General features: G+C 45.8%; 1 protein-coding gene across 2 annotated transcripts in view; it reads right to left on the bottom strand.

The window, feature by feature from the left end:
- Positions 1–7,968, bottom strand: part of LOC105454186 (heparan sulfate glucosamine 3-O-sulfotransferase 5) — a 17,245-nt gene extending 9,277 nt beyond the window's left edge. The window contains exons 1-3 of one of the 2 annotated variants that reach the window (XR_974961.1): positions 7,616–7,968; positions 5,903–5,998; positions 4,767–5,663 (exon numbers count right to left, since the gene is read on the bottom strand). The gene's annotated coding sequence lies outside the window, so the exon portion shown is untranslated. Of the gene's footprint in view, positions 1–4,766; positions 5,664–5,902; positions 5,999–7,615 lie in introns of those variants that run through there. The other variant, XM_011696623.1, reaches the window with a different exon arrangement.
- Between the last annotated feature and the right edge of the window lie 1,437 nt (positions 7,969–9,405).

Genomic DNA, 9,405 nt, shown 5'->3' with positions numbered 1-9,405 from the left:
AGAGAGAGAGAGAGAGAGAGAGAGAGAGAGAGAGAGCGAGAGAGAGAGCGCGTGCGCACTCCGTCGCTGCATACGGCCACTGGATTGTGAGTCAAGGTCTTGCCGACTGGCGATCGACCTGACCTCGCTTTTCTCCTTAAAAACGAGTAAAACCGGTGACGAAACATCGATCGGGGACACGCAAATGCGTGTGACAAATGCTACTTGACACTTTTTTTTTTCAAGGGGGCTATAGGTTCGCCCCCTGGGAGAGTGTCGTTCATTTTCCCGGGGGCGATAGCATCGCTCACTTCCCCGTTATCAATTTTTAATATCACTGTGATCCCTCTTGACCGCTATACTTCATCAGTCTCTGCAAGAGACCGGCAAATGAGGGTACACCGATCGCGCGAGCGTGTCGAATTAACGAGCTGGCTCGTCCGCCGTGAGTAGTAAGAGTCTATTATTGATCAGACGCACGTAGCAGCTAGTAGTCGCCCACGCGAGGACGAGCGTGGGTGACAAATTAGCCCAAATACATGTGTAAACGTATCCCGGTTATCCAAACTGCGAACGAGCTGCGGTTTGAATCGACGCACGCTCTCTATCTCATCCTCTTCATAAAAGGCGGATTTCGCGTGATTTCCGTCTTCCTTTTTTCCCTCGCGCTTTCATTTTTATTATCGCGCGCTGCCCCAACTGAGGGTAGGTCGCGGCAGCGATCGCCTTCGATCTCATTCGCTCGCTACAATCGATATTTGATTAATCGCTAACAGGCACGCTTCGCTCACGAGAATTTCCGCATTGTTCGGCGCTCGTGCGGGGTGCGATAGAAATGCCCCGACGATCGCCTGGTAATCCAGTAACAATAATAATAAGCAATCTAGAACTCTCTCTCTCCGGCCGAGAGAGGTTACGCTACACGAGACATAAAACAATATCAAACGGCGAAATTTATTCTCGCGAAATGGTCGCTTCGCATCATTCATGAATATTCACGGGGAAAAAAATATACATGCTGCTCAACTATGCGTTCGCTCTACTCGCTGCATCGTTTATATTTGGCTTTAATTAATTTCTCGTATTTTTTTTTTCGAAAAAAGAAGAACGTAGACGAAGAAAGGAGGTAAATATTCATTGCCGTTAAAGCGGACGAAATCACGGACATATCGCCGAGGTCCATTTCCGATAAATTCATTTGCCCCGATATACGCCGACGCGTTCATTTATGAATTTATGAATATAGCTAAAAGCTAAAATCGGGTCAAAAGTTCATGTGTCTTTCCGGTAATGCGGATCGTTTCAACTTCGCGATCGCGCGACGACATAATCGCGGACGATGCCACGTTATTGCACGTTCGATATTGCCGCCGCGTACCGCGGAGGAAAAAGCGAGCGCGCGTGTGTGTTGCGCGCGGTTGCGAGGCCGGAAAATTTTATTCCAATATACCTAGAACGCGGACTTTATCCTATAACGGTACTAATAACTATCCATTTTACCACCGTTCGTGCTTGGCAAGCCGAAGCGCTCTATTTTCGAAATTTAATGCACGGCAAGTTGGGTCGCGGCTCATAATTTGCCGCGCGCCGTGGCGCATTACGCCGATGCATTACGGCGCGATAAAACGTTAATATAAGCTGCGCCTTTCCCGGTGGGCTCGTGAACGAACCGCGCTGCGCCGCCGTCGCGGTTCGTTCCGTTCACACGAGTAGATCGTCTCGATACCTCGCGTTTTCTCCTCTCCTCTTCCTTTCCCTTCAGGTTGACGGTTCAGTCTGTTGCCAGGTATAGATGTCCGTAATCGAATCGCCGCGAAACGAAATCGAGTTGGAAGTCGGGAGCCGCAAGGCGGAAGAGGGTTCTGCCTTGTTCTCGATGCTGTACGCCCTCCGCCTCCCCTTATCGTCCCTTTCCCACCAGCACCAAAAACGGAAAACCAACTTTATCGCTTCCCTTCGGGAACCGGTAAAGCGGCGTCATTAGTTTTATTATCGCGCCTTATGGTAAATAGAAGGCGAGGCCGCGTAAATTCACCCGCGGGCCGTTTTACGACGGCTTCTCATTCGAGGAACGTTAGAGCGTAAAAAAAAAGGGCTCTTTACGATGTTTCGCGCTCCGTGCATGCGGATCTATTTGGTCAACACGCTAACTATTTTAAGGGACTTTAAAAGGACACTTACGACGCGTTCGTAAGCATTTCAGATGAATGGTAATCCTCCCGTTTCGATCATCGGGCGTAAAAATTGTTTTCGAGCTCGTTTTACGCGTTTTACACGTTTCGCGTGGAAATACCTTCCGTTCTCGCTTAAATTCGAATGTCATCTCTCCCTTTCCCTTTCATATTCGTCCCTGGCAACGTCGAGAACTTGTAACGTAAGTAAAGATTTACGGTTCGTAGCGCTCGCGCGCCACGACTGTGCAGCGCTGAACGTCACACCTCATCCAACTTCCGTTACGTTTCTCGCTCGCGAGCACGAGTAATGTCGTTTCACGTAGGTGCCACTCGACCCCGCTACAAATACAATCCTGATAGCACCGGACTCATTTTACCATCGGTTCCGCACACGGTGAAGAAAACGCAACGGGAAAAGGTAGGAAATGGAATGAGGTCGCAACACGGGAGGAAGCAGCTCCACGCGGCCGCGCGCGGCCCGGGCGAGACTCGACCTCGCATTCCTACCAGAATGTGAAAACTTCTCTAGACACGCCAGGATGTTTCTTAAAATAGTCGGGCGATGTTTATATGCCATTTTTTCATTAGTGTAACCGGCAGAATGCATGCGCGCGCGCTCCGGTGAAGTTTATCCAAATATTTCAGAAGTTTACCCGTGCTACCCGGGCCACCGAATCTCTCCGAAGAGACAGTAATGGCAGTTAGGCACGCGAATACCCAACAATCGTTTACACTCTTTTTTTCTTCCCCTTCCCCCCTCCTCGCCGCAGGTATATTTGGAATACTTTAAGACATAGTTAGAATAACTTGGAAATAACGGGAAGGTCGCGATGTACGTCGGAACGTGATGCAAGTTTAAGTGGAAGTGCAGCCTAGCTCGCCGACGGCACGTGACTGGAAATGCACGTTTTACGAGAAACGTAAACACGATTAATGCATTGTTATCGGTGGCCCGCCGTTTAACATTATTCGCGCACAGAGGGGCTACAGTGGGGTTGGGAATCTTAAGTTAATTATCGGGGAGTGCTTTCTCGTGCCGTCCCGCGTATATAGCGCCGGCAAAAAATGCGCGAAAGTAAAGCCGCTTTAAAAGTGAGTTAATACTTTAACAATTGCGAAAAGTTTCGCACGGGTTCGCGCGGGAAGAGGGCGATGAGAGGGGAAGAGGAGGGGAGGAGGAAAGAAAGGCGAGCCTCGAAGCCGGAGGGATACTCCATACTCTACGTAGTTGAGCTTTAATCCATTCAGCCACCGGCTCAACTTCTCCCGGCCATTTTGCAACTTGCTCGTTAATGTTGTTTTGCGGAAATCTACCTCCTCCTTGCGAGAATGGCTCACAGACAGGACGCATAATGGAAATAATCCATTCACTTAGCTCACTGAGAGAATGTCTGGCGAATCAAACCCATTAGGACCGCTCCACAACGCTCCACCGTTCAAAAGGTTAAACGGACCGTTAATATACGCGTGTGTGTTTTCGTTTACGATATTACATACTTGTTCCGCTATACGAGACGCAATAGACGAGGCTTTATTATTCGATCGGAGAAACGCGTGGGTCGACGGGCGATAAAAGCGCGGGAGATCCTCTCCCGAGTCGCAGACGAAAACAGGATATCCAGTTAGGAAATCGCGTGGGTGGTATCATTCAGAATATCATTCTGGAAAAAAAGAATAATTCGACGACCGCAGGTCAAACCGATAGGTCAACGAAACCACCTACGAATCTATATCTCCGACAGCCGATTCGAGCGATCGGATTTGTCGAAGCGATTCCAATGCGAAGGGATCGGGAGAGGCATCGACGGCACTTCACGAAACGTACGCTCGATTCGTGTCGGTCGGTGCGTGTCACCGTCAATTTTAGCGTCGGCTCTAAACTAGCGATTTCACGCATCATCTTTTTCTTTTTTATCGCGACGCAACTGCACGTACTTCCCACGCCCACGCCGCATTTTACGCGTCCACGAGTCTCCCGTGGCACGTATAACGTTCAGTGTCAACGGTGTAAACGTTAAATTTAGTCCGCGCGCCTACGCACAGTTAATAATGATATTTTACGGAGTTAAAAGTTTGTCTCCGTTTATTTTCCGTACGCAGAAATGACGAAAAATTTCTTCGGAAAATTTCCACAGAAGTGCGCCGCAAAGAGGGAGAAAGAGCGAAACGCGTGAAATGCTTCTACGTACCATTTGTCTCTTAAGAAAAATATATTAATGCTTTTCTTATTTCAAAAAAGCACGCTCTTTCCGCGTTCCTTTAGTCCTCTTACTTTTTTGCGTTTTAGAGAGACTCGAGCTTGAGCTACTGAAATATTCATGACCGGCTCTCTCCTTCTTAACCATCTGAAAAAATGTCTCGTATTTAGCAATTATTCAATTGCTCGCTTGCTGTGACAGATTGAATAAGCGTGAAAGAGGAATTCTCTTTCATAGCGAGCGTAAAGTTGTTCAATAATTTTTACTCCAATTTCATGAAAAAATCGTATAAGTCAATCGCTTCTACTTTATTCTACATTATTATTATTATTATTATTATTAATCTAATTAAAAAATGTAGAAAATCTTATATAATCTAAAAAAAATTTAGCAATTATTCAATAAAAAAATCATATGAGTCGATCGCTTTTACCTTATTCTACATTATTATTGTTATTATTAATATAATTAAAAAATTTAGAAAATCCTAGATTATCTAAAAAAAATCTTTTTAGATAACGAGTATAGTAATCTGAAATTCGATCAGACATATACGCTTTCCCCCTTATTGTACTTTACGTTCTCTGGCTTCTGGTAAGAAGATAGACTGAAGCGTTCGATATCGTATCACAGAGTCTCTTTTATTCTCGAAAATGCCGATGTATCCAGTAGGCGAGCGCCCGGAATTCTCCGGAGCTATCCCCGGAGCGAATTTATTTCTCTTATGGCTCTTGCTTAAATTCTCCCATGCCTCACGCTGTCGTGAATTTTCCAACTCGTGATTTCCACTGCGCGCGTTACGCCGCGAGAATATAATCGTTTATTGTTTCGGCGGGAGAGTTAACCGTTCATATACGAACAATTGTGAAGACTTAATTAAAATTTAGCTACAGGCAAAAATCATTACACAATTTCCATCATTTGCGGAAGCTCGTTACCACAGCTCGATTAAAATTGTCTTAAATAAATAACGAGGGGAAAACCGGTGGTCCCGATGTACAAATCCCTATATTTAATGTAAAAACGTTCCTGTCCATTTGCACATTTTCCGTATAGGTACCTCGCGTGAAATTTTCTCTACTTGATATCCGGTAATTATATCACGAAAACGTCGCGTATAGACGGAAGAATCGTGATGAGGAATTTCACGCTGCTCGTAGATTCGAATCGATCGCACCGTCGCACCCCGTAACTCGTGTTCCATGTTGAAGGCTCCCTGAATTATTCTTCGTGAGTGATACACGTACTGTGCGCGTGTGCGGAGACCTGCTCCATCTGTTCGTATCTGCTTTTCCCCGATTGGATTCGGAATCTGAGCGCAACAGGGTAATTGCAACGTTTGTCGGGCACGTTTGCCATCGATCAGCGAATATTTATTATCCCTAATAAGGCGCCACGACCACACACCGCTCTAATCCTAATTAAACGAGTCGCTCGTTTGCCACAATCTCGCGATCATCAATTTAATAATACAGTGTGCTAATCTAACCGAGCAGTTGAAAAGCGGACTATATTAGAAAATCTGAACTTCATTAGAAATCGAAAACTTACCGTTCTGCGTCGCGCCTAGTTTCACAGACTCCCGTATCGGAAATGGAAGTTCACAATCCATGCATGGCGAGGGCTGAGAGTACCTACGCTGAAACTCTGCAACAGAATGAAAATTGGCGCATTAAATTTGTACTTGTTGGCCAAATTAGAACAGTTAATATTAACTAAACGCACACATACACACACAACACACAAACACACACACACACACACACGATTCGATTGTACAAATATACAAACTTACAAGATGTAAATTAATTACATATCGTGTACAACGCAGTATAACGAGGTAATCGATAATGGACGCGCACTTAATCCGTGCGCGCATAGTTTGTCGATCATTGAGTTTTCGGGATGAGATCGAGCCAGAGAGGCACCAGTTTCAATTTCCTGCGATCGTCCGGATAGTCAGCTCTAGGATTCATACGCGAGAGCGGAGATGAAGATAAGTGAAATTCGATGATCGAAAGTCTCGCTATTACGGCAATATTAGATACCATTATCGGTATACGGGACGTTAATCAATTCTGCAGCTGTTATGCTAAAATCGTTACAGTTTCGTATTAATGAACCTGGGATATGAATGTAGATTCCATCGGCTTCTGTAATATTCAGCTGTTTATTTTATTCCACACGTTTCGCGCATCGACCAAGGTATAAAGCGTCGATTCTTCTTGTCGTCACTGCTCGAAGTAGTCGAGGAAATCGTGGGAGGAATCGAGTTGTCGGCGATGCACGAGGAACGTAACGGATAGTTTCGCATCCTAGCTCGCGTTTCAGGCGTCGGAAGGAGAAACTCGTAACGTTGCGAATGATGACGTTTTCGAACGGTCTTTAATTGGAATCGAATAGAATCGCTATAAATCCGTGCGTTTCATGCCCTGCTGACCGTCCGAGACGAATCTCGCGAGAAAAATGCTCCTTCAATTCGTTAAGCAAATCGATTTTCGAGAAACGGGTTTAAAGAAAACCTTTCCTTCTCGATATTTCAGTAGAATAATACGAATGTGCGTTGAGGAAGTTTAACGCGAGTTAAAAGGGAGAGAATATTTCGTATCTCGTTGGATCGCAGCGCGCGAGACCTGATTTTTCTTCTATTAGATTCTTTGCTCTCAACTTTGAATCCTCCGCGAGTTCTACCGTCTTAAGTTCACGGAACCTTCGAAGTATTTAAGCGAGGTGATATATATATATATATATATATATATATATATATATATGTGTACGTTTGGAGAAAGACGTTGGAAGAAGTCTCGTCTTGTCCAAGCGTTTCTTCACGCGCGCGAAGACGTTCTTACAATTTCCAAGTCGTCCCCGTTCGCGGCTTCGAGTCACGGAGCGAGGAAAAACATTTTCCGAGCAAATTGGAACGGGGATAGCTTAGCGTCGGCGAGATGAAGGAATAGCGGGCAAGTCTGGCGAAAAGCCACGGAAAATTTGTCTGCCCCGAAAACGAGTTTCTCGAACCGCAATGTCGTGACTGTTTCACAAATCGTTTGATTTTTGGAAATTTCGCGATTATAATTCATAGCTCGCACAAAGTAAATTTTTCAGCGCTGCACGTGCCGATGATCGTCTTCAATCGGGTTGCTCGGTGACTCTCGTTTAAGTTTGCTACAGCGAACGTTTACTTAACGTCACCTCCGCGGCGAAACGATACGCGACCTCGGAATCGGAAATTAGCATAAACACTGCAATTGGCTCGTAACTCACTCAAGGATGACGCTCCTCCGGTTCGCCCCCGTTATCCTTGGATCTCGGTAGCTAATTAATAAACCAGCGATTAATGTCCGGCCGATCAATTGAAAATTAATGCAGGCTTCAATCGTTGCCACGCGAATTAATTGCCTCATCACTGCTATACGCGGGGAGGATAAAATTGTTGTATCGTGCGCGGTACGTAAAATATACGCGCGGAAACCGATAATAACTCTCCTCGTTGATAAGAATATCAAGTCTCAGGCGTGCGGCTCGTATTCAAACAAAAGATAACGATACGAACGAAAATTGAAATTTTTTTTCCAGCGGATTTTTATTATGTCCGATGACACAAGCAACTATACGCTAACATCGTTAGTTTCCGCGATATTTATCGAAGCTCGTATCTCGTAGCACGCGTCTCTCCGCGATACGCGCTGAAGTGTGTCGGAAAATGTGAAATACGTTTTTCTTTGTACCACACACGAAAATGAAAAACGACGGTCCTGGATATAATATAACGTTGTTATAAACATATTTTCGCTCGAGAGAAAAAAATATATGTGCGAACAAATTCGCGCGCCGCATAAACGCGCGATTTTGGTTAGACAAAAAAATTTCTGGGCTTTTGTACTTTAGATGCGCCCGTAAATAAAAGCTCACCCTCGAGCGATTTATGATTCTGATGAATGACGTTGGAACGCGTGCCGCGTGAAAATAATAGCGAAAATATAAGTGAACCTCTAGAGCTAGCGTGTAACATTCTTATATAGAAAACGCGACGGTTATTTATAACCATGCTAAAAAACTTTCTTTCGTGAATTGACTGGTAAATAATGAAAGTAACACGTCAACCAGCGCGCATAATCGTATAATTATTGCATGCTCCCAACGGCGTAGACACTATAATAAGACATTTGATCGTAACACGCGACCCAGCGAGAAACAGCTGAGTCACACTTGTACTTCTTTTATGGCAATCGTATATGATTTTGCGTGTCTTACGCCCGTGCACGCGACGCCTCGCGGACTGCAAATCGAGGGATTTCTTTCCTCCCTACGTTAACTCACAATCAGTCTCGGTGTTTTCGGAAGAAGTGTCCTACATAAGGGAAGGTATATATACCCTATTCTTTCGGCGCCACTTGTGGCAGCCGCGTCCTCGAAGCCACAGATGTATCGGGCGGCGCGAGCGTGCTCGGGGAAAAAAAGCGGGGAAAAGAGGCGACGCGACGTGAAGGAGAACAGGTAGAGAATTGGGTCGAACACCCAACACGAAGGCGAAGAGCGCGCGCGTTCGCTCTGGATAGAAGCCGGCCCGCTCGTTCCGCGCAACTTCCGCGTTATCACAACGAGCAGAGAGAGAGAGATTCTCGAAGAGGGCTCCGCGCCGCAACGTGCCGCGGGCAGTTTTCCCTCTGACGAGAGATATCACGTCATATTTTACCGACAAATCCCACCGTATCCTGATGTTTCACCATAACCGGGCTTTTTCCTTTTACGAGGCAATGATTCCGCCCCGTGCACGCGCGCGCGCGCACACACACACAGATACCGTGCGTAGCATCGTGTTCCGCTTTTCTTTTGTTTCCTTTATCTTCTCCTTATCGATTGCTCGTTGTGCGATACGGCGTGTATGATATCTATAGTGTAATGGATTAAGCTAAGGGGAGGAGGCGTTGCACTGCAACTCGCGTTGCATGTGTCTCTTGCATTATCAATTTGTGCCGTACGGACGGCGCACACATTTGCCCCCGCAAAGACGGATTTACATCCTTTGCGCTTAACGGTTACGCGGTTTATGA

The sequence above is a fragment of the Wasmannia auropunctata genome, unplaced genomic scaffold (genome assembly GCF_000956235.1).
Source record: "Wasmannia auropunctata unplaced genomic scaffold, wasmannia.A_1.0 LD335987.1, whole genome shotgun sequence".
Taxonomy (NCBI): domain Eukaryota; kingdom Metazoa; phylum Arthropoda; class Insecta; order Hymenoptera; family Formicidae; genus Wasmannia; species Wasmannia auropunctata.
Note: the sequence above shows the minus strand (reverse complement) of the source record. Positions and strands in the feature narration are given on the sequence as shown.